Below are 26,862 nucleotides of genomic sequence, written 5' to 3'. Positions count from 1 at the left end.
CAAAAGGCCTCTAATCCAGATATGAAAATCTTATGTACTTCGCTAAGATCCCAAAATATCCATAGATATACACTGATATTTAATACGACAAAGAAAACACCGCGTCGAAAATTATGAAGTAAACGAAACATACACACACACCGAGAGCTTGTTGAAAAATTCGCGCGTTGCTAAGTTTCCGAGAGCACGCTCTCCTCTCAGACTCCGTCGGTAATTACTCCTCCGTGCCCTTATCACGAGATCTTTATAATTATTAAACAGTATAATTCACAAATATTTTTTAAAATGTTAATAATTTTTTTTACCTATCCTCACTTAAAGGAAAGACAATATAATTTAATTATGTTACAGTTATATTTTTGTCACAAAATGCTTAATATAAGCAGATAATTATGTCGTGAATCTATAAGGTCAATAAAATATCACAAAATTTTTGCCCGCCGTTTGTACACATCATCGCGAACCGGACAGCTCGTATAAAAAACGAATTGCGAAGCGCATCCTTCCGATATTCCGTGCCATGAATCCAAACTTTACAAGCGTCATATACATAAGCGCCGATTTATAACGCTCCACGGAACGATCGCGACAGCAATAGGAAGCTCGAATCGCAGGGTGTCCATCTCCGGGACCGTCCGCTGTATTTCCGGTGTGGAAAAGTAGCCTGTTGGCAGCGTCGTCGACGCACGATCGGTCCACCGTCCACTCCTGTTCTCGCCCCGCAAGACCGACGGCGGCTTCATGCCAAAATCGGAGGGGGGAGGGAGGAATTCTTTCCGCGATAATCTCGCACGGCCAAAAAGAGGGAAACGCTCGTTATGGCGTCTATATAGCTTCAAAACCGTCATATTTGCCGCGTGTGAAATCGATCTGTTCGTCTAGTATCTAATTTCTTTCGGATCAAATGGCTCGCTGTTTACAGAGAAACGAATCCTTTCTTTATTTGAATAAAACAGGCGCTATATTCATATTTTATGATAACTTGAATATAATGACGGCTAATGTTTTGTAATACTTCTTTCTTTCGGATAATATGAACTACCGTTTACAGAGAAATACGAATGCTTTATATTTTCATAAAAAGTTACACTTTATATGTTATACTTTACGAAGTCTTGAACATAACGACTAATATTTTGTAATATTTATAGACGTTCGCGATAAGATGGTGATGTATTTGTGTACATCAAAATTTATTTTTAACAAACGCTTCGAAGAAAATGATATGCTATAATATATAACAAAAACTTATTTATAAATTAGATAAAACTTGAGTCACGTTAAACGTTAATCTTTTCTTTCCGGCTAATAAATCTCAGAGTCAAGTTGGCATATACCGAACGCTAAGGACAGCATTAATTCCGGTCATGGCGGCTTCTTATTCCGCTACAGACTAACTCGAGATATTCGGCTTGAGTGCGGGCGCGCCTCCGACTTTCCTGGTACGTACCCTGTGTACGGGCGAGGTGTAAAGCCAGCCACTCTCGGTAGTAGTATCAGTGGGCACTTGTTGCTCTTCTGGCAAACCCCGTGAGTGTTTACACGCTAAATAAGTGTACACAACACCGTTGCAACGACAACCACGCGCCGTCTCGGCAACGCCTTTAGTGTATACCCGGTGTATTTTGTGTGCCGTGACTTTTGTGCGAGTGTACACGTGATACATCCTAGCTAGGACTATCGCGTTTCCTTTCGGTCGGCGGCTCGCGGTAGATATGCTGTTGGATCTTGTGAAGTAATCTACCGGAAAATTTTTAACGTATATATTTATTGTTTTACATAGAAATCTTATGTGCAAATACGTTTAATATGCCTTTGTATATCTTTATTTATTAGAGCTCGTCTTTTTTTTTTCACTTTTATTCTTTTCTTTCGATTTTTTGGGAAAATCTTATCAGGTCTGGTTTCATTACATGTAATTCTTTCATCGCTGACAGTGAGATGCGACTTTTACGATGGCAACGCACTATTATCGTGTTACGTAAAATTATCCTTTGTCACGTCATGTTATACCTATTATCAAACGAATAGCGTGAGAACATTATATTGATTTTTTACAATTAACACAAAAAAATGAGATTGTCTAATATGTAATTTGCGTTTGTAACCTGATTTATGCAATTGAGACTTAATGATGCATTTCATTAAAACATACGATATCGATTATCAACGCTTGTAATACACGATAGCTTACTCTTTGTGTTTTCCGGCAATTCTCATTGAAAATTTCACGTTTTATTGCATTTCGTGTTTGTCATTAAAATGGGTAGATAGTATTTTTTACATCAACGAGCAAAATATATAAAGGCATAAAACAATTGGGGCGGATCTTCAAACGAATAGTTTTATCGATGCTATTATTAATGATAATGTAACGTGAAAAAGAACCAGAATTTAGATTACATATGAGGATAGTATGTCTCTACATTTATTCTCTTGGCAAAACCGTATATCTCCGGTGTATGAGAACTCATCGGGGTATCGCTGTCATCATGACGCTTTTACGCGTGATGCACGCACAAAGACACGCGCTAGAGAAAGAGGAGAAAGAGTATATACGACCTGATGCCACGAGATGAGATATCGCGGAATGAATGGCTACGCAACAAGCTACACGCTGAATGTGCCAAATTGAGGGGAGTCATTTGTTTGACACCCCGCCGCAGTTACGCTTGCGACGCGTGACAGCACTTTTTTCTCTTTCTCTCTTTCTCTTTCTCTTCTAATCCCGCTTTTTTCCATCTACCCTCGTAATTGCACCACGAACAATCGGAGCGCGCCGCTCCCGGTGATTGGCAGGTATCAATGACGGTCGACTCCCTCCCTCCCTCCCTCGCGCACCTCTGTATCACTCTCCTCTGTCTTTCATCCGAGAAATGATCGGTGGTACAGTGATACTATAAAACATACGAATAGAAACAAGAATAGAATTCGCATCATTCTTATGTAGTCAGTGTTCGATACACACAATTTTATCCTAACATAAAATTGGGTTAAAAAATAATTCTTTTATATTTAAATATCCAAGAATAAAAAGAAAATTTGATTTAAATAAGAAGTAGAAGAGCGTAAAGTGAAATCATATCTTCCTTAATTTTTATCAAAATCGAATAAAGCATATTATCAAATTTTTATTATTATATAACGGCAAATTAGAGTGTAATTATTTGCTAAATTCTCAGTGCTCAGTTTGTTTACCGCTGGTCACATTTTAATACTCTTTATTATTAGGTTTAAATAGCTTCTAAAATGAAGTCCACATTTAATAATTTTAAAGTTAAATATATTATAAAATTTCAATGAAAAATATTAAATTATTTTAACATATTCCTCGACTATTTCACCTAATTTAAATCACATTTCGTATTAATCTTATATCATTACTTAGAAAAAAAGTTTAATTATCAGCAAAGTCAAAGATAGCTTGTATATACTTTGTGGTAAAAAAAAAAAACGTAAAATTATGTTTGAAACAATTAAATATATATCGGATAATACTGCTTAAAAATTGGCCGTCACAGGCAGATATGCTTATAAATTATCCCGATCTTGAAGGGGGATGTTGACATAAAGCAGCGTCGAAAGTAGGTCAAACGTATAATTATCTCTTGCGACGAAACACAGCCTCACAGAAATCTTACCCTTTAATTACGGTCGCCTGGAAACTTAACCGAGCGTGTGAAGACTTGTAATTTATAACTTATAACTTAAGTACGCTCGATGTCTCTTCGAGAAATTTATCGCACTCCCGCGCGCGCGTAGTCGCACGTTTAATAGCAAACTTCGAGTGCACCTTTGCCTTATTATATCTGAACTCGCCTCACTTAACGAACCTTCGTAAGCACGTCTGAAATAGGTGGATATGCACAAATCGAACTGCCCGACTTTTCATATTAGCATTCTTCCTTCATTTTTTAATTTACAATTAAGAAATTTATTTTTCTCCGCGTCGCTAATGCAACGTAAATATATTCGCAATAGCATAAATAGTTTTAAAATACTTCTACAAATATAGTTTCTAATGATTGTTGCGATAAGATAAGAGTATGATTAAATATGCGACAGGGATTAATAAATATATAATCGTAATGACGATTATAATGCATACTAATATAATTTTCTACTGTTTTTCACAGTTTATTATCAATCGCTCGTTAAATATTGAATTATCGTCTGTAATTGAGTTATATAATTGATATTCTTCTTTATGATGACCGCATATAAAAATCGTCTGGTATTAAACTAAAAACATTGAGTGCCAATGATGATGACAATAGTACCACTTGCGGATATACGTATAAATAGAAACTCTCATTCATCTTTCAATCTTTTTAATCAGATTATCATAGATTAAGTGGATATTTGAGATATCTGGATATTGAGAGATATCGTTTTCGAGAGCTTCCCAACTCATGACAAAAATATATTCTTACAGAGATAAATATACGCTATCGATATTGTTTTATTTGAATCGTATGAAATTTAAACATTATAAAAAAATTTTTAGAAAAAAAAATTTGTAAATTCGCAATCTGAAAAATTTGTAGAATTCCAAAGATTTTTCTTTTTCAGATATTTAAAAATCCAAAAAAAAAAAAGTTAAATATATATTGATGTGTGCGCTTGATAAATTGGAGAGCTTAAAGAAGGAGGGTTTTGAAGAAGTCTATCAAGTTTATCGCAAATGTTACTTGAATCTATCACGTATCATACACAATGGCTTCGTTTTAATCGGGCAAAGGCGTCTTGGAAGTTTCGAGAGTAACGCGTGAAACGTGAAATCCTAATAAAGTGTACGACATGTCGTACGACCTTATCAAGTTGCGCGCTCACTCGACGAGTATCGATTATGTGATCGCGAACGATAAAGTCACGGTGGCGGCGGCGGCGGCGACGAATCTCCCCGGGCGTTAATTCCACCCCCGACTGTCGCACCGAGTGAACTTCCGCGCTGCGGCTCCCTCGTCTAGGCAAATCAGCGACGAGTAACGTCTGCGACCATTATCGGCAGGCAGCACATAGGAAGGAAGGAAGGACGGATGGACCTCGAGGACATATGTCCTCGCGGGAAGGATCGGAGATTAGCGGCGCCTCAGGATCACTGGAGCAGCATGATCCGATGCGAGACGCGCTCACTCGATCGCGTGTTCAGTGGCCTTGAAATAATTACATCGGCTCCCCCGCCGTCGTCGTTCCTAAGCGACACTTGCTCGCGTTCCCTTAATGACGCGTTTTGCGACGTCATCTGGAATGCCCTCTCGACGGAGGTAACGCGAGGGTTTCCCTTTGATATCCCGCCGAAAAGACGAAGGCGCTCTTGTGATTTCGGACAGAATGTGTTCGGGACAACGTATTGAGTGCTGCACATAAGACTTGATATAAAAAGAAGACGAGATATCTTAAAAAAATTTGATTTTTTTATTTTAAAAATGCCGCAAAATTATTGAAAATATTGTAAAACGTACCGAGAATGCGATAAATTTATGATAAAAAAAAAAACAGCTCGAATAAATTGTATTAATAACATATTTGTAAAATATTTCTACTACGTTTAACTTTTTTATTTGAAAACATTTTCTTCATACGGTATTTAATTTTTTTTTCCACTCGAACAAATTTTTTCGAATTTACGTATACGTATACGTATACACTATCGGCAGACAGTACGTCCTGAAATAATCAGAGAAGAGCTAACGAAAGAAAAATAAATTCGATGGACGCTTATTTATTGCCCGACTAATCGTTTATTGACAGTCACGATCGAATATGAAAGAAATTAATTGGCCAATGAATCGCCAATGAACGTCCACCGCCTCAGATGGTTTAATATCCCGAGATACGCACGATTTTTACGAGTAAGAGAATGTCAAGAGAGATTGGGGGGTAACATCGGAAGACACAATGAAATAGGATAGGTCATGGCAGAGGAAAGTATGCAACGGATGCCTCCGGCTTCCGGGACAAACCTGCTCTAGTCTACATTCTCAGAAGGGTAAACAACCCCAACGTTTGTTTACCTATTCACTCGCTCTCTCACTTTTAAAGCTTTTCAAACGGTATTCAAGCTCATAGCTCCTTAAAGCATCCGCATTGCATCACAAGAAAGTGCGTATGCACTTAACGCCATTGACTCCCTGTCACTTCTCTGGTTTTATATTATATATTTTTTTATTATTGCATAATAGAATAACTGATGCTTCTAACCTCATAACACTATTGGAGACTCTATTTCGATATCTGGAAATCTCTCGATTTTATTTATACAATTTTCATTTAGAGTACAAAATTATATTAATTAATTATATCAATTTAAAATACTATCATATTTTTTAAATATTATCATGTATTTTTTTCTTTTGATATTTTTATATTCTTTTTGTAATAAATGACATGAGTAAATTCTAATATAAGAATGACGATATTAGAATAACAATTATAACACTGTAAGTATTTATTGTACTTAATCAAATTTTGAAAATCATCAATTAGGTTTTGTTAACCCGGAATAATATTAAATTCGGTGCGCTATATTATTTAGATGAATCTAGATATAATTTTTGTTGGGCAATGAGAATACATGGAATCTTAGAAATCCAGAATCGCGGGAGGAATAATATATCTGCTTACCCTCGTCCGAGAGAAGACTGTCATGGCAACAACGATCCATCCGCCTGCCTATCCGCACCTCCTCTCACTATCCCGTTTCTCGCACATTTTCCGGCCATTCTGTCTCGTTTCCATTCGTTTCTCTCTTGTTCCTCCCACCCACCCACCTGCCAGGAAATTAAAGTGCTTCGTCCGATTTCTGAGAGTACTCCAGATTAGTATTGTTCGTTAGGTGAAAGTGCATGTTTCAGAAATAATGCAGGTATGACATTACGAGAAATACCGGATTGCTCTTTATTTTAGCATGTATAAAACTTTGATATTTTACCTTGATTGACTGTAAAACAAAGTAAATTTTTTTCAAGTTACTAATTGATTTTATTCTCGTTATTAATAATGTAAATACAATGTGTGCTTTAGTGAAGCATTACAGTGTATATATTATATCAAACCAAATTGTAAAAATTGATACAAAATTTTAGTAAGTTTTTAGAGAGAAATAAAAGGTTATTTTTCTCTAGTATAATTAAAGGATATAAATTATTTTTTGTTTTGAATAATTTTGAATCGTCCTGCTAATGATTTTATTATTTCATCTCCATCAAAAATTTATCATAACAAATATGTCCGCGCAATACGTATCAACTTATATCAATCGAGCTGATATTTGGATACAGCACAGCGGGATAGTGCTCTTGATTAACCGATGAAACATCCAGTTATTTCTTTCCGGACGACGGTAATTTTCGCAAAAAGATCTCTCAATTGCGTAATTTTCCACATCCATTAGTGGGATACGATTTCAGTTGCACTATCATTCTTAACATCGCTGAAATGCGTTCCGAGGGTGCAATCGTATCTCTACCAACGTAATGTAAATTTATGAGTTCGATATCGAGTTACCGCGATTGCGAGAAATCACGTACGTTGCACTAACATCGCCGATGGAACATTCTTACAAAAGAATTCGCGAACGATGCACCCTTCGCCTCGACTGAAATTCCTTTTTACTCGTAAAACTCACGTTTCTTCATTCGAATATGAGCGATGGCGTAAGAGTGACTAAGGATGACATGGCCGATGAATCCGTCTGAAACGGATGAATAAGCGACCGATTCGTTCGATTTATAAGGCCACGTTCAAAAATTAATCGCACGACCTTGCTGCCACGCGTGCTGCAAGTATTCAATCATATAATGTAAAATTATTGTAATAAAATTTGTTCAATGTAAAAGAAGCGTGCTATTTTAATTTTATAAAAAATTACACACAAAAAAAAAATTCTTAACTATTTTTCTAAAATTGCATTCGTATGTGTGCGTAGAAAATCTTTTTTTCGCTCTTACAGGATTTAAACAAGAATTTAAGACCCTGATTGAAACGTAATACATAAGGTAATCTTCCTCAATTATTGTATAATTAATACCTCGACTTTGTACAACAAAACTCCTTCATCTTTAGCTTTGCTCGTAATAGTTTTACAACACTTAAGCACTTTCGAGCGGTTATTAAAGTGAAGTACACTGAATCTATCGATTCATTCGTTTTTGCTGGATTTATGTCAGGCAGATAGGACACGTCGTGTTTGGGGAAAAACTTTCCAGATAAATGTCGTTGCGCAGTATGCGTTCGACTCTGCAGTCGATCATCGCAGAATCACGATAATCGAGTTGAAAACGATAATGCTCGTGCACTTCGCCGGCGTCGTTCATGAGGATTGTAAAACGGAACGAAAATGCAATCAGGCCGCTCGATAGTTTTGATGGTTTCATCGTCGTAAAGCAACTTTTACGACAGTATAATATTGATGTGTTTAAATTTTAGAGCAAATTTCAATCCCTTACTCTTTCCCTGTCTCTCTCATTGGTCAGTCTTATCCAAAATCAATCAGTAATTCCCCGTGATCGTACGTTTAGATTGCACCAGAGGACTGATTATTATTAAATATATAAAAATTGTTTTTTTTTTACCGTAATAGAAAGATAAAAAGTCATTAACATTTTCAGAACTAAAGTCGAGAAAAACACATTTTTATTTCATACTATAGAAATGGATCTCTTGAGAGTGAGAAATGAATTAAAATTAAATTCTGTAACTCCTTAACAAAATTCAATTTCATATTCAAAATATTCTTGAGCAGTAATAATTGTTTGCCGTATTGTTAAAGTATGGAATGATAATTACTCACTTCGGGGAATGATAACTGCTCACTAAAAATGCTATCGTACGCTTTCACGTTTCAAAGAGGCGACCGGCGCACATAAAATTTTAATCAGTCGTCTGTGATTATCCGGCACGATGACATCGGGCAATGACTTTCGAATGATATTTTTTGCACGCTAATCTAGCTACAGAAACTATTAATCATCTAGTCGTTACCTCTCGCGTGGCATTAAAATTCCAGTTGATCCTACGTCGTGCCGCGATATGAAACATTCATCTCGTGAGATAAAGAAACGCGGCCACTCCTCGAGACGTTCTCGACGGGTCATGAGGTTAAAGTTCAGAGGAATCGTGAAAGAGCCCAGACGCTCGCAAACGAGCCCGCGTTGGGACGAGCTAATTATGAGTAATAGAGCTAGTCGGGATAAGGGGATGGGAGGGGGGAGGGGGGTTTGAATCGGATTCGGGAGAAATAAAGGATCCTGACGCCATCCTGTAACACGTAGGCCCACGATTGGGGTGAGGACGTTAGGAGTGGGTCGGTGGCGGCGCGTCGACGGCGCGAGGACTAAAACTGTCAGCCTTGACAAATCTACGAGCGACGTCCTAATAAATTCAATTAAACAATTATATCCACCCCCCCGTCTGTGTTCGAGTGAGGAGGACGCGGATGGGAGGGGAGGGGACGACGACGAGGGGGAACAGCCATTTCTGAAGTTTATAGCCGGTCTCAGATCAAGCGTGGCGCGCGGCCCGGGGGATGTCCTGGAGGACGGTTCGTCTTAATATAAAGCGAGTTGGTAAGTTTGGTACTACCAGCCAGCAGAGGCTAACTTATAATGCGATTTGTTTAATCGGCGCCAACTACTTTGTTCCGCCCAGCGTTTTCCGTCGTTATCCTTTAAGAAGGACGCGGAGCCACGAAGGAACAAGTCCCCTTCTTCCTACCCTCGTCGTTCTCCCGCCGAGATCCGACTCATGTTATCTCTCGTAACGACATGTAGTATCGAACCGCCCCCTCGATGTCTCTCGTGTAAGTCGGAATCCTAGAGTTAGAGTATTAACCGGCTTGACGATCGTACTTTTTTGTCTTGGAATTTTTGGTGGCCCCCTAAAGCTTTTTCGTAATTTGTTACAACCGTTTTCGCAAGTAAAATATCTTATCGTATTAATTAAATTAAATATATTTTTATTTGAAATTCACCGACAAATTTTTAAAGTTTGAATAAATAAGTTTCTTATTTGAACAATAAAGGCAACAAAAAAAATTATGTTTGCTTTATGTAAATTTTTTCTTCTTTGTTCTAAAAATCAAAAAGAATAAAAAAATCTAGAATCTCTTCGGACTCAATGCATTTAATCATAGGCTTTGAAATTGATTTCTGAAAAATAGGGCAATCAACGTCATTTTACGTCATTTTCTGAAGGAAATGAGACATCATACGTATAAATATAGGAAATCCTCTCTTCTGCTTCCAAACCACGAAATGACATTAATTGGGCAGTTTATTCGAAAAGTGACATGCGTCAAATTTTAGATTTTACTGAAATAAATTACATAGCATTAATTTGCGCCTGCATCTCTTTGAATTCATTATGACTCAGAATATGCTTAAGTGACCTACTTCAAAAGTACACATATGTGTTAATTATCTCTATTATACTTTATGCAAATAATATTACTTAATAGATGCCTGGCCTCTCCATGAAAGTTCTTCTTCATGAATGTCTTATTATTAGTTATCAACAGAATAGAAATAATAGAAATGTTTTTATTAAATCAACATATTAAGTATAAAAATATATTAATTATTATATATTGTTGTGAGATCAAAGTTCAGAAAAATATTTATTAGAATTCTAGAACCTGTGCAGTAACTAGCAGTACCATTTTTAGAGTTTATTCACTAACTAATATAGAATTATTGCATTTATTCAATTTTATTATCAATCTTACCTTGATACACACATTAGGTAAGTTTAAATACTGGATTGGGATTGAAATGGACCGATTTAAAGATTGCGTATCAAGATATAGAAACGTCCTTTCCAAATTTATTTTTTTAAAGAAATGTTCTCCTATTTCTTGCGGTAAACACAAGAAACCCTAAAACTTTTAAAAGTAGAGCAAGATGCGCAAATTCGTTTTACGTTTTACGCTTTATTGTTTAAACGTAACTCTTTCTACCCAGATATTTTCAGCTTGTCATAAAATCATCCGTATATGAAAAAACGAAGAGTCTCAGTAAATCTCTCTGTAAAAGAAGTAGGTTCATCTAACAATCTCGTCGATAAGACTATAATTAAACATGTGCTTAAGCCAAATTTAACCTGTTGTTTCGCACGCATCATCTACATTTCATAGCGTCAATCCTGTCACTCAATTCCCTGAAATTCGCGAGAAATGAATATTCTTGACTGTACGCTAAGTTTACCGAGGACGCGCGTTCGCGACGTTCTCCTCCATGATTCTTCGCGACAACGTTCTTCCCCCATCCTCCTTCTCGTCGTCCTTCGCCGAGGACCGGAAAAGAGCTCGTAGCTCTTCCTCCGGGGACACCCCTACGACTGAGACCGGAGCAGCTTCGTCCTCGTTACGCGGATTAATAGACACTTTACGTCCCTTTCGGACAATCTGGGAAATTAGCGTCGACCGAGCGTAACTCATTCATGGGTAGTTAACGGCGGATAGCCGGGGCTTCGCCGGACTTAATACGCGAGTCATAAGTCGTGAAGTTCTTGCGCGAAGGCAGGCGCCCGGCCACCGAAAAGAAGACGTCAGGACAGCGGAAAAGAAGGAGGTAGAGGGTGGGAGGAGGTTAGACAGCGGAGGAAGAGGTCGGGAGCGGAAAAGAAGGAAGCCGGGGGAGAAAAAGAAGGTCGCGGGAGATGGTGGATGACAGGGACGAGGGGGGAGGGAGAAGGGGGTAGCGAGAGGTGGTTGGCGGTGGAAAGTGGCGGCGGTATCAGGGTGTGCCCGGAGGTAGAGGAGGTGGAGGAAGAATATGCGGCTGCAAGAAAGAGCCGTCCAATATTTCAGCGCGGGACGATCGCGCGACTGAGCGACCGGGCGACCACTTGAAATATCTTGTCGCCGGGCGAAAACTTTCGGGCACCGGCAGCCGCTGAAACATGCTGACGTAACGTATATAGGACCACGGGGTGGGCGAGGGGAAAAACTCGAAGCCGTCGAGTCGAGTCGAATCGAAAAGCGTCGCGATCTGCCTGACTCGCGACTGACTCGTTCTACTTCGCGTATGCAAGATGCACCACGTTGTCCTTGCGGTCACAACGTGGTTCTTTTTTTTTTTATGTTGAATGGATGAAAGTTGGAAGAGTGACTTGAAGGAGCTTACAGAAACAGAGTTGATAATTAGATTTTTTTCATAAATGTTAGAGCGACAGTAGATGTGACAATAATTAAATATATTAATACATAATTCATAGACATTACCTTTTATGAAATCTCCGATCTTAGAAAGAACTTCTAATTAACTATTTTTATATTTAATTATTAAACTCAATGTAATATTTATATATGTACAATATAATGAGGTTCCAAGAAGAGTTGTGCAGTTTTGCGATAATCGAATGGAGCATGAAAGATCATGTCATGCTAATGACGTTACGGTAAACCAATTTTCTACAAACTGATTTGGACTATCTCAAATAAAATATTCATGGGCTAATTAAAAGTAAGTGTTCCCGAATATGTCGACAATAATACGTCGACGAATCAAAGGTTTAAATGTATGGCAAATGCACCGCTTTGATGCCAAATTACATCGCAAATTCAGTTATACCGTAATAAAGATAATTAAACGCCAAGATTTAGTAAAACAAGGCGAAAAGCAATTAGGCAAGTTCCCTAAAGTAATTGAGTAAAGTAAGATATACATTCGAATCTTTACGATATAAAATATTCGGCATGTCGAGTAGATTTTTTCATTAATAAATTAAACAAATTACATAAACGTGGTCGCAAGCTTGATCTATGGCACATAAGTACAGCTTACGCAATTTACAAACCTAATATTAATTGTATAGAAACAAGGTAAAATTGTCCTTTATAATATATGCTATTTAGCGTGTGCATAAAATTTGCACAGCACGCGAATCTCAAGTTAAGTGGAAAAATCTGATGGCCGTTCCAATATCTTTCATAGAGAGTCCTTTTATAGATTCCCGCCGTTTTTTCTCAAGAAGCTTAGAATATCGATTCTTTATAGAAAATATATAATTAAAAGAGTTATTAATCTTCGTTATTTTATGATAAGATATTCTGCTGGACACAAGTTTGAATTAATTTTTTAAAGAATTTTTTAAAAAATAAAATCGAAAAATATTTATTATTTGTGTATAAATCTGAAAATTTTTAATTTATCTAAATCACATAATTTTCATTATAATTATTACACAAGATTTTTGTCAGGAACAAAATCTATTTTAGAATCACAAATTTGAGCATGGTACCGCCTTCTATGTTTTTCTCTATGGTATTTCTTCTGTCCTCTATCTTTGAGATTCATATTTGCATGGAGCCGAAATCTCTCTCCGGCCGTACTGCTGAAATCGATAATCGGCGTGAAACGGCGCCGTTCATCGCGAACAAGCGCGTTGAGGTCGCGACAATACTTTCAGAGCACCTAATTTAATTTTACGACATAAAGGCGATCCGACGTCAGAAGATATAAACCTTAACTATCACCGAATCATGGGCATAGGTCGAAGGTCATGCGAAACAAGTTAAACGTCGCTGTCTTGACTGAACAAGGTCGATATACTAAGTGTATTACCAATTTTCCACTATCTTTTACTATCTCAAATAGCTAACGTAACATTAAGAACAATATTTATTTCATATTTGGATTATCGATATTTATAAAAGTATATCAACGAAATATATATTTTTATTAAATCATTTTAAATCAGGTTTAATCAAATCTTATTTCTATATAATTTAAAATTAATTGATTAATGAATCTCACGTATCAGCGCCTCGATCAAAATAATTTTTATTTTGGCAGAAATTCCTCTAACAGCATTTACATTTAAATTATATGAAGTATGAAAATTTTATTCCTAAGAGAACGAAAAAGCACCAATTTATTAATAAAAAATTGCTGTAAATTTTTTTTATTAATATAGATTAAATTTCCCATTTCGTGATCCATAACCAAAAGTTTATCATGTATTTTCGAATCACCCGATATGATCGGAGCTGCATTCCCTGGTAACGGCGCGATCGAGTAGTCCCGTTCGTCTCGCAGAAGACGAAGAGAGCCAAGCCAGCCAGCCAGCTAGCCAGCCAGCCAGCCAGCCAGCCAGCCGGTTGGGCCGTTGTGCTGGGGGTTGAAGTGGAACTGAGCCGTACACGGGGTGTGCGGGACGACGGCGCCGGAACGGCGCGCCGCGGCGCCACGTGGCCAACCCTCCCACCCGCCGCTATCTTGCCACGTACCCTCCTTCGGCGCACCGACACGCGTCTTTCACCCCCTTGTACCAACGAGCCCGCCGTTTCCCCTCTACGCCACTCGACAGGCTCTAACCCTCCTCGTTCTTCTTTTCCCTCTTCCCGCACCCCTTCCCTCTCCACCCCGTCTCGTCCCCTTATCCCCTTTCTTCGGTGGCCGACCGGCACCATCTCCCTATCTGGATTCGAATTGTCGCGTATCTTTAAGAGCAAGTACGATACCCTAAGCATAGGAATGCTTATAACCTTCGATAATGACCATTGGCCTGGAATAGTTGTGTGCAATCGCGATGCCGTGGTTTTTGCGAACTTCACGTTCCTTGAAATGAAAAACGCGTAAAAATTTATCGACCAATCAGATAATGTTCGGTTAATTTCTACATGTGGCTAGATATTGCAATTGGAAAAGTAATGAACTAAAATTTACTACACGTTTGTAAGAGTGGAATTATAGGATTATTATATATCGTACCATAGTTACCATTAGCTCTTCCTACAAAATAGTAAAATTAGCGTCATTCGATCTTTCGGTATAATAATACGCATTTGATAGAAGCAGAAGGAGAGAAATATAACAAGAAGTACGGGGTTGAAAGAAAATAAATAGGCACCGCTAAATGCGAGAAAAGTACGTCGCTTCTTCGCTCCTCCACTACTTAAAGAATGCCGTTCTTAATTTCGGCACGCATAACGATAAACGTCGCACGAGTATTATACGGCGTCGTTTCCTCCGACCGTATATTTCTTTGGGAAAGCGGCGAGTGAGCGTGTTCCCAAAATCACGAGAGCGAGAACGATACGGGAAGAGAGAGAGAGAGAGAGAGAAAAGAAAGGGCGAGAGGGACGCAAAACGAAGCGGAGAACACGTGGGACAAATAAATATGGTCGACGCGCACGTGCCAAAACGTACGCGCGTGGGTGGGCTCGTAATTTTTGGCGGTGACGATTTTTCAAAATCAAACGTAACCAAAAGGTCGTACTATAAATTCCACTCCTCCCGGTTCGCTCTTCTCCCCCTTACGGCCCTCTCTGCATTCTCCCTGCCCGTTCGTAGATACATTGCGTAACGACACGTAACTCAATGTAATTCAATCGGCCCCGCATTTTTGCTCACGTTACTGCCATATATCAGCAGGCAGATCATACATCGGCATGGTACGCCACCACTATCCCAGCCCCCCCGCCCCGTGTGTCAGTGACAGATAGAAATGGCGCTGCCGGGATGGAAATTAAAAATATAAAAAATTGTGCTCTATGCAAAGCTAACGCAACCTATTTTTTCAAATTGAATCGGGCCGAGCTGCTCTTCGGATATTGGACGCGTTTCGGAGTCGCAGTAATGGATGGCCGAAATGGAAGGTTGATTCGATGTGTAATTGTGCAATTGATACAAGCTGCAGGTATTATTAATGCTCTCGCGATTACCCCTTTAAATACTGAAGAAGGCAGTGTCCGTATTTTCGGAGTATTTCCTGTGACACGTGATTCAAATACAGCGTATTTAAAAAAACGATATTTTCTCTTTTAGCAAATGCTGGAATCAAAATTATTGCATGATATTGAAGTTAAATTTATATGTTCAGTGAATGCGTACCACCATATATTCTATACTGAACAAATACATCGTTAAAAATGTAACAGTACTTTTTTTGTATTCAGGTTTAATTGTATAAAGGAAAATAATCATGTACGCATTATATATAAAGTTAAAAAAAGGAAATATTTGCATGCCGATATTGGAACAACTCGCTGTAAAAATTGTGAAAAGGCTTGAATTGTAACTTTATATTTTGCTATAAAATGTTAATCTTTTTCTAGAAAAATAGTGAATATTTATTGATTGTTAATAATTGTTTAAAGAAAAAAAGCGATAATTATGAATTTCTTACATTGAACTGAATGTAAAAGCGAATATTCAGTAGTACTGTGTTTGCTTTGTAATATCAGTAACATTATAATTAATGTCGCTATTAGTGTAATTATATACGTTCTATATGTGTACTTAATTCGTAATTAATAGCGTTTGACCTAGAATGAAACGTGAATGTTAGCATATATGCATTGTATTGTTCGCGTAAATATTTACTTCACTCGCAAGTTAGACGTACGATATTTTGTAAAACGGAAATCTCTCTCTTTGCGAACCATAGAATTTCAGCTGCGCTATTAACACTATTATTATATTTAGCAACGTTTGACTACCTGAAAATGCATGAACATTATAATAAATAATCGCGGGAGTGTTTTAACGTTACAAAATAATTTTCGTGTCAAAATACTTTTTATGTCGAGAGACCTTTTTGCACGGGGGATCAACGTTGAAACATTCGTTACGCTCAGTTACGCTGTATATAAAAAACGACCCACCAGTAATGGTAATCTAGTAAGATTGCGCACAATAAAACGCTTCGCGAAATGGAATCCGGAAATTCGCAATCGGGAGTTTGCAAGACGACAGTTAATTACCGCCTGGAAGGAAAGTCGAATGGTTTCATTGCGACGGAAATGCCGCTACTTCCGCGCCGTTAAGGACATTGATATAATTTCGATTAATTGTACCCTTTTTACCGCGGACGTAGCCGACGATGCTCGTTGAATTGCGAAAGAAGGGAAGAATAAACTCTCGATGGTTTCGTAAGGCCCCGAAAATAAAATCACGGGCAATAAGATGCCTCTTTCGAAATTGCAGCTAATCACGATTTAAATCATGTAATAGGAACGTGAATCCGGAAGGTAAAACTCTTTTCCCATCTGTATCGATTATTCGATCTCTCTTTTCTTCCCAATGTTAAGTATTTAAACATTGTCCATTAAAGTACTTAAATTCTAATCGGACGTAGCGCCGATTCCTGATATCTAGTGTAATAATGGATGCAATCGGCAAATATCCGAAGTTTTTTCCTTATCGTATGAGTAAATAAATGAATATATCCCGATTCTAATTTCATCCAATTATACATTACACTGTGCGAAAACGTGAAATGCGAGCACCTGGAATCGAGACGCAGGAAAGTGTATGGATTCGAGCCGAGTTGGCGAAAAAAGAGGATGACATCGGAGTGCAGAATCCATTAGCAGGTCCAGGCAGGGACCCGCGTTTTAGCATCGACGCCCGATCTTTCATCCCGCTGGAAGAGCTTTTGTACTTGTGCGAATGAATGAGCGCCCACTCTTTCCTATAGCGTTCCATCCTCTACATTTGCCGTATAAATTCACCGGCACCGAATTTCCACGCGAGACACGTGTCAGGAAAATCGTTGAACCTTCGAGAAAGACGCGATCCCATTATCTAGAAAATCTTATATTAAGTTTGCCGCCTCTAGACTTATCCAAGCAAAAAGATATGTTACCTCAAAATGGCGGAAACATAATTTTAACATGCATTTAAGGTTTGATTGTTCAAATGTCTAAATGTGATTTATATTTCGGCTATTGCAAAAACTACCTTTTATTACGCGATCGACTCTAAATCAATGTTCTTGCAAGATCCCAACAGCGAGAATGCAACTGGTTGCAATACGCGTTGGTCCATTGGCGATTCGCGATTATACGCAACGCATTTCACCTCTCGTAATAATGTGCATAACAGTATTACGCATCGCGATCGTTAAAGTGCCGTTAAATCCACTTGTGGACTTAACGTTCCCCGACATAAAGTCTAGTGTAAGGCGCGCATTCGAGAAGGCGCAGTTTCTTCCTTTCACTTTTCTTCTTTCCGTTCGCCCTCGTCTTTTCGTCGCTTTTCCTGCGCACTTAGTTGATGTACCCGGTATATATTTCCTGTTGGCTCGCTCGGATCGATGTCTTTATCTCCGACATCTGACTTAGGAACGCAGGGGAATATCAATAATCATCGGGTATTTTATCGATAATTCACGGAAAAAAAATGTTAAAATCGTTGAAAAAAAAGGCAAAAAAAGAGTTAATAATCTTACTAACTTAAAAATTGATAGACAGAAAGCGTTTTAAGTCATCAATGTTGCATCTAATCTTGAAATTGATATAATTAATTATTTAACAAGCCATGCTAATCTTTGGAGAGAGAATCAATAAGTCAACACCACTTTCTAAATTAACTGTAAAATTTAATTGTTTCCGCGGGATAATTTTACCTTGTGTTTTATTCATATGAACAGATTAAATAATAATTGGATATCATACTAATTATTCAATGTGATAATGATTTGTTTGAATCTCACGATTTTTGGATTTCTATAAACAATATTTTCTTTTTTTTATTTTAATTAAATCAATAATTTTACATGCACTTAATGCCTTTCTTTATAATGTGTTATTGAACTTTTAATCTTCTCTAAATTTTTTTTTACACATTTTCGATATTCCTCTTCTACATTCCCATCTTGAAACAATCTTTGCATCATTCCCCGGCGTGAATCTTTCTCTCTGATAGAAAGACAGAGCGAAACGGAAGTGACAAGAGAGAAGAAATACCTCGTAGCAAACGAAGTACATCGGTCGAACGAACAAACGGAAATCGGTTTGGTATTGGTATGCTGCCAATGCAGACGACGACAGGGCGGGTGGCGATTGGTCGTCGCTCACAAAGTGGATCAGCCGCATGCATAAAGCCGGGGGGAAAAAATCGTAAAACGCTACGCTCGCGCTACCACCCGTCCGGTAAATATTAGCCCGTCCGGATCTACCCGTACGGGACACTTTTTCTTCGCTGTCTCAGCGCGTTCTCGTTCACATAAACAAAGTAATGACGCGCCCGCCAACGCGAAACCCAATTCCCGGATTTCGACGTTAGCTAGCCGACAGTGGATGTAGCCTGTATGCACACGCATATTCACAAACACGCACACATGCGCGCGAACGAGCTACGTATCGTTGTATGCATTACGAATACGTTCACGAACGGTAAAAGCCACCTCGGCATGCATGTAAATCACTTCGACGACGTCGACGACGTCGACTACGGCGACGACGACGACGACGACGACGACGATGGCGACGACGAGAATCCTGCTCGTCCCCCTAAATCCTCCACCTCCTCCTCCTTCTCTTCATCTCTTCCCCTGTCGTGCAGGTTGCGTGCGTCGACTCATTCCAGCGATATCAGCTATCGACTTCTCGCTAAACAATACTTCGGTCGCGAATGTGAGCTGCGAGCTCCCTCTTGCTCCTGCATTCTCTAGTCCTCTAGTTTTCCATTCTTCCTTTTACATCTTTTTTTCTTTTTCTTCGACTTCTAACCCGATATCCGTTACCTGGTCCACCCTTGCTGCGTCCCTTCACTTCTACTTCTTTGTCTTGTTCTTCCTCTTTCTTTGTGTTTCTTGATTGGAGTATCCTGGTATCTATTACTTCGGGTTGTTGTCCTTGTCCCTTAACTTCGCCTCGTGTTCTTCTTTCTTGGGTTCCCTATCTTGATCCCGCATCGTCGACCTTGTTAGCGCCGCTTGCTTATGCATTATTTTTGCTTCGACTTCGATCTTGATCCTGCTATCCTCGCTCCTTTGCATTCTTCGAATTGAGAGAAGTTCCCCTCTCCTTGTTTTCCTGCCTCTCTTGATATTTATTATCTCGCCACATCGTTCTTGCGCTCTTAACACAGTCTTTCCTCTTAATCCTTTTTTTTTGCTTTTATTTCCCTATCTTTCTCGATATTTATTACCTCATCATGTCCTCGCTCCTTTGAACTCTGTGTCTCTCTCTCTACAATGTGTGTATCCTTCCGCATTATTCTTCTTTATTTGCTCTTTATCTTAATCCTGTTCCCTTCTCGTCCTTGTTCTTCTTTTTCGTTGATGAGAACGGTTACGACTTCTCTTGCCTTTGTTTCCTGTCATTCCCTGTATTTAGTATGTATTTGCATCCTAACTTTTTTAAAATTTCGTTCTCTTATTTTCCTTTTGTCATCCTTACTCTTGATTTTTATTACACGTATACGTTATTTATTATACATATTTTAATTTTCTCTATTTCTCACATATATTTTTCTTTGTTAAATATCTGCATTTTGAATTACAGTTTTGATTATTAGTAGATACGCATCATTATCGAGCGACTCACATCATTACAGTTATCAACCGTTTACTTCTATCCCATTGAACAAATTTGCGCTTCATTGCTCATCATCTACAACTTCTTGTCGGAATCTCGTTGGAAACTGTGTTACGGAAGTTTCGCGCGCTTTTGTAAGGAGAGTCACTCTCGCAGAAATCGACGCGATTTTTGTAACAACCTAATATAACGACGGCGTTACGTCATCTCCACCTAACTCCTTGCTTTTCCTCCCAATAGCTCCTTCCCTCACTCAAATCACCCATCTCCATTTTTCCCGTCGCGATTCGCGATTCTTCCCCCTTTGCTCTTTAACCAATCTGCAGAACTATCGCTTCCGGTCGCTCCCGTCGTCGACTATTCCGACGGACGTCGAGAGATCGCGTCGGAAGAGAGGGATTTTGATCTCTCTGGCTCTCGCGACTCAAGGGAAACTTTTCAATATCAGGAATGAAAAAGTTGATGCCACGGTCGACTTCTTCGGGGTCGGACTCGTTCGTCGCGTAGCTGGACCAATTTAGGGCAATGGATCAAACGCGTGGAAAATAGCCGAAACGGCCCTTTAGCAGCTGAACAGTCTTGGAAGTTTCCGTCTTCCGAGAGATGTTGAGACAGTCTTTGCTGATTGAATTCATTTGCTAGTGCATTAATCGAGTATCCGTTATCGAATTTTCTTGTTAAATGCTAAATACTTAAACGTTAAATCCAATAGGTTTTAAGTGTTCCGAATAGTTTTGCATTTTAAAATATTATATTAAAAATTCCAAAACTGAATATACCTCGATAGAATTAAGATTGAAGATTCTGAAGTATCTTATGTAATTTTAGTATATTTATTATTAGTATGAAATATGTCATATATTGTGCAATGTTAACTCAATGTGTATTCATGTTCAAACTCTATTTCAAACTCTGAGATAAATCTGAATTTTTTAAAATATCTAATTTACCCTTTTATATAAGATACTGTTTTTAATTAAAAGATATTTACCAAGATAATGCAAAATGCAATAAAGTACAATGAATCGAAATGAAATAAATATTGAAGAATTATTTTGTATTGAAACATTAGATTTACCTTATTATAGCTAATGTACATTATCTCTGTACTTAAAGTGAAGTAGATATATATATATATGAAATTGGCGAAAACGAAATTCTAGTATAGTTCTGTACTAGACGGTTTAGCAATAGAAACCGAATATGCTATTCATTACGATAGATTTTATTTTATTTTTTTTGGTTGCGTGGTAACAATAGACACCATTTTTAGTTTTTTTTTTTATTCTATTATATAAAGATAATTATGAAGTTTTATATTTTCGCAAAAATATGATCATCGCAAAATTTTAACTTTTCCTGCTGATTCGACGTATTTAGGAAATCTGTATTTATTCAAGTGTTGTGAAAACGGGTTCTTTACTGGACAAAGTTATCATAATTATAATTAGCAAGTTATCTCAGTGAATGGAGTAGAGTCGAAAATATGTGTTGCTAAATTCGTTGGCAAAAGCTAGATTTTTTAAAATATTTTACTTACATATTTATTTAATATAAATATAATATTTTATATATTTATAATATCGCCGCAAAGAATTCGATTATTTTGTTTAAATTTTCTTAAACTGAGTAATATAATTTTATTACTCATAAAAATTATCGATAATTTTGAACATATGTCCGACAATTAATGTCAGAAAAAAATTGCAATTTATGTAAAAATTAATTCTTAATAAGATGGTTTGTTTTCTCTCTGTTGCAGATATTCGGCATGCGGAGGACGAAAGGGTGAACCGACGACTTGTGATAAGATATAGACATAATGATGCCAGATCACGACGAAATACGTACTTCAAAAATGCCAATTTACGCTAGTGCAATTGCGGTGCGAGAAATTATCGCCGCGAGCGCGATCAACGTCGGCGAGGGCTTCATCATTGCTTCATCAAACGTCTTCAGCTTCTTTAACAATGAGCCGCTGCTCAAAATAGGCCGGAGATGCTGGCGACGAGGTTACAAACTCACGGACTTAAGAAAACTTTCGTAACGTATAACTAAATTAAATTTTAGTGAAATATTGTAAAATATTATTTCTTCCGTTAGTTATTTTTCTTTATGATTGGCGATTCACGAAAAATAATAGAAAGTATTTGTTTGTTGAAATAAATACCTTCCTTTTTCACAATATCAATCTATCTGTTTTAGATTGATTATATTTTATTTTCTTATTTTCTTTGCAGAAATTATTTGTTATTTGATAATTAATCTTTAAATTCCGGACGAAGTGATATCGAGAAAACCTAATATTATTTATTAGAAATTATTAGGTCTTCACTTTTAATTAAGAATCATAAAATATAAATTGTTATATTTATACATTTAAAAAATTATTACAAATTATGTTATAATATATTTTTTGAAATTAATAAACATGGAATATGAATTAATGATATAGTTATATTTTTTGTTTAAATTATTTATTGTAATATACAATGTTTATATGGAGAATATTTTAATATAAAATATGTATAGATTTACACATTTTATAATTCGGAATTTAAGGATTAATATGTGCTCAATTATTTTTGATTATTAATTGCGTAATATTATCTTTATATAATAATAAAATATTCCAAATAACATATTGCTCAAAAAAATTCTGCCAATCCATATCCATATTGCAACAGACGTTTCCTGTTAATGACAATTGCGTAATACGCACGCATCAAATTATCAAAAAGTTTGAATTGAAAGATCCTTAGAGCCGCGTAACCTCGCGGGTATCCCGAAGCGTCTCCAATTTTCGAAATTGAGAACTCGAACCACCAAGACATTAAACCGCCAAAAATAATTTAAGCGCGCTTAGAGCTCGGGGTATATTAACTTCGCCGAAAGCATCCTTTTAACAATTCCATGTGACTTCTTTACACGATTCTTTTAAGGTCTTTGAAGGCAAGAATTAAATACTGAAGTAATTTTACTAGTGATTGTACTGTGTACCAGTATTGTGTACATTTCTATCTTATATTGAAACCTTCTGATTACAAAATTAAATAATAAAGTAATTGAAATTTTCATAACATACATAATATTTTGGAAGTAACAATACGAATATTATTACTGTTACAATATTTTATATATTAATGTTATCAAATCAATCAGATTTCTAGGTTCTTGATATTTATAAATAAAGTGATTACAATACCGCATTGTAAAAAGATTAGAAAACAAATAATGTACATATGATACAATTATAATTGTAAAATTCTGTAATTATATAGCTTATTTGGTATCGTTCGTTTTTTTAATAAACTATCATATATACGCTATAAAAATATGATTAATATTCAATAATGTTGAGTAATGTATTAAATAATACGCACACAATTATATTTAGAAAGATCTGTTTATTTATCTTTGATTGTATAGCGAACTTTTCTATCATGAAAGAATAAAATAAAAGCTCTAATTTCGTAAATGTTTTGAAGAGTATAAAAAGAATACTATTTCAAATGCCGCTTTAGGCGAATATGTCGAACTTGTTTATTACTATTAATTCATGGTGCTAATCATACCAATCGGTTTTTATCTCGTTATTGTATAAAATTGAACAAATACTGGTATTTTTTATTTTCTGGTAATTTTTATTTCATTATTTTCAATTCCTGTTTCAAAGACCTTTCGATTCCGTGATCGGTGGTATCCAAGTCAATTTTTAAAATGTAAGGCACATTGGTCTGGTAAACTTAGTTTTTAACGCGGTCATCTCGCAAAACGCGAACCAATCCTAGAACACGCTGCAGTTGCTGTAACTGCATAACTGCATATTTGTAAGGACACACGGCGGTGATTGCGGGTGAAGGGCAAGACGGCTAAAAGGGCGATGAAGAGTTAAGACTCGCCGACGTACAACGCCGTGCGTACAACGATCTCTGTCGTCTATAAAAAAAAGTAACCTCATAGTGCTCTAAGGTGCACGCTATCGCTGCACAGTGCGTTCCTTTAAAAATTGCCATGTGCTATTAGTACACCATTTTTTTCTTCGTGAACACTTGTTTCCAAACATAAGCGCAAACTAATAAAATAATTGCAGAAGTAAATTTTTGTTTTTTTTTTTCAATACGAGATAAATATTAATCTCAATAGAACAATCACTTACTACTCTAACTATGGCTGTCTGCTTCTAAAATTCTGTTTTACCTCGAATATAAGACACATAAGATTAGATGCAAGCAGCCACGTTTAAGCAAAATGGAAAGAATTCTAGTTTTTTTGTTGCAAAACAAGTGAAGAATGAGTGAAATTTCACTAGAAGGATAAAATCTAAAAAATTTTGAAGCTGTGCTGCGGAAGAGTTAAGCATTAATAGCGCATTTCTTTCCGAAGGACGCACTGTACAAAGAAATATAAATATAGATATATTGTGAAAGAAAGATATACATTATATTATTGTATATGTAATTAAAGTAACAGAAGTTAATACGAAAAAGCAGTCGCTAGCCGCGCTATATATAAATATATATAAATATATGATATTATATATATATATAGAAAATATTGAATATACTCTACACAGTAAATATTGTACGTTTATTAGTGTTACGCGTTATACATAAATATATATTACGTACACAATATATATTATATATTTAGATTATATTAGAATATATTAGATATTAAGATATGCATTAGGTACAACTAATATAAATAAACTGCTACTATTATAGTAGACGATAAAAAAGTGTAAGTTTAGTCATCGATCAATGGACGAATTCGCGACGATTTTAACGTCGCGAAACTTCAAATCTGCTGCATCGACCTTAGAAAAAATGGAGAGAAAGAGAGAGAGAGAAAGAAAGAGAGAGAGAGAGATAGAGAGAGAGAGAAACAGAGAGAAAGAGATATACAATTCAGCTGAGAGCTGTACGTTCACGACTCGTTGGTGCTTCTTCCTAGGTAAATGTATATTACTTTGTATCCTTCTCATCGGCGGAACAATAATCGTTAATCAATGTCGCTGCTAAGTAAATAGGCCGAGAGTGTCGAAATTCGTCGTCGAGATAAAAATCGCGAGTCGCTGCAAACGTCTCTCGAAATTTTCCTCTCGTTGTGGAGAATGTCAAATTTTTCAGTTCTTTACTTACTTTCAAATAAATCATGTAAGAGACATCAAAAAAAAATTTACGTCAATCTCTGTACCCGAGTTAAAAAAAAAAATTTTTTATTTCAGTCAAACAATGAATAAAATTTAATATTTTTGTTTAATCATAAAAATTGGAAAAGTTAAGCTGTTGTATTCACAAATACTGATCGAACAACATTGACCGCGCAAATAATCGCGACTACGAAATATATCCGAAAAGTTCTAGATCTTGGATATACAAATGCTTATTTTTGCTATCTTAGAGCGATCGAGAGTTTTATAGAGCTCGTACACAATTTGTGATGAATCGAGAAAAAAATAATATATGTATACTTCGTGATATTCGTCGAGTGATGTATCGTCGATAATTTAACTAGTGAGTCGCGTAACGAAGCCGTGCCTGGAACTTTTTGGAATCGTCCCGGGAATTTGGATGAAAAATTAAGCTACGAACTTTCTGACACTATCGGTCTTGCGGCCAAGAGATCGTCGTGTCAGTTTTCTGCGACGTTCCCGAGTCTGACCTGTGTTACAGGAGAAACTAGAGCGAAACCAAGTCAACGGATCAAACCCGTCTCGTAAGATCGAAGAGAGAACTTAGACGAATTCGTTAAATATTAATATTCGTACCGATGTGATGAAACGTTAATCCACGCGGAAATGTCGGTTATTTGATGGATATTCTCGAGTATTTCTTCCCGGGTAGCAGATTTCTCTTGAGATCGAGTAATTTGCGAGGGGGTATGCTCTAGGTGCTTAAAACGGAGAAGTGACTCTCAGTAACCGTAAATTCGAGCTTACAGGTGACTCTAGTTAATAGCGCGGTCATGTTTTTACTAATTTTAGAGATAAATTGCATTATGCATTGACGAATTAGTCGGTGTCTTAGCCACGGAAATAGTTTCCGCGATAGAGTTCGGCAGGGGTTTAACTCTTAACCACGTTTTTCAGCGGAAAGTAATTCCTTTGGTGTACTTTCTACGACACTACGTGACGATGTGATGTAAATTATTTAGGGAAAGAAAATTTATTCGCGGAAGAATAGACTATGTAGTTTTGCAGGAAAACGCATTTAAGGGTTAAATATACTCGACCTTAATCCACCATGCTTCTTGCTTTGCTAATCAGATTTGTCTGATACGAAATTGTCAAATTGATATACTATAATCAAGGAATTAATATAAAATTGTAATTAATAAGTAGACTCTAAAAAGAAATCCGCTTCGCGTTTAAATTTATTTAAATAATTCAACAAAATAGAGTCGTTAAACTTGCATGAAGTTATAATGCGAAGCATAGTGGATTGAAAAATACGCGGATACCAAGAGAGATGTTCAATAGGTCGTCGATTTTTATGTAGATGCACGATACTTGACATTGCGAGAAATTTTCGGCGCATCCGTTGCGTACAAGCAGAACGGAATCGGGGTATCGTATGTAACAAGCGAAA

At 36.9% G+C, this 26,862-nt stretch overlaps 1 protein-coding gene and 1 long non-coding RNA gene across 4 annotated transcripts in view; one reads left to right on the top strand and one right to left on the bottom strand.

Annotated features, from left to right (window-relative positions):
- The window catches only part of LOC105831006 (forkhead box protein O), a 156,540-nt gene extending 133,856 nt beyond the window's left edge, over window positions 1–22,684 (top strand). For 2 of the 3 annotated variants that reach the window (XR_004963479.1, XR_004963481.1), the window contains exon 8: window positions 22,032–22,683. The gene's annotated coding sequence lies outside the window, so the exon portion shown is untranslated. Of the gene's footprint in view, window positions 1–22,031 lie in introns of all 3 variants that reach the window. The other variant, XR_004963480.1, reaches the window with a different exon arrangement.
- Window positions 1–26,862, bottom strand: part of LOC114255010 — an 88,987-nt gene that overhangs the window by 50,335 nt on the left and 11,790 nt on the right. The window lies entirely within an intron of this gene.

This window comes from Monomorium pharaonis, chromosome 5, assembly GCF_013373865.1.
Source record: "Monomorium pharaonis isolate MP-MQ-018 chromosome 5, ASM1337386v2, whole genome shotgun sequence".
Lineage (NCBI taxonomy): Eukaryota > Metazoa > Arthropoda > Insecta > Hymenoptera > Formicidae > Monomorium > Monomorium pharaonis.
Note: the sequence above shows the minus strand (reverse complement) of the source record. Positions and strands in the feature narration are given on the sequence as shown.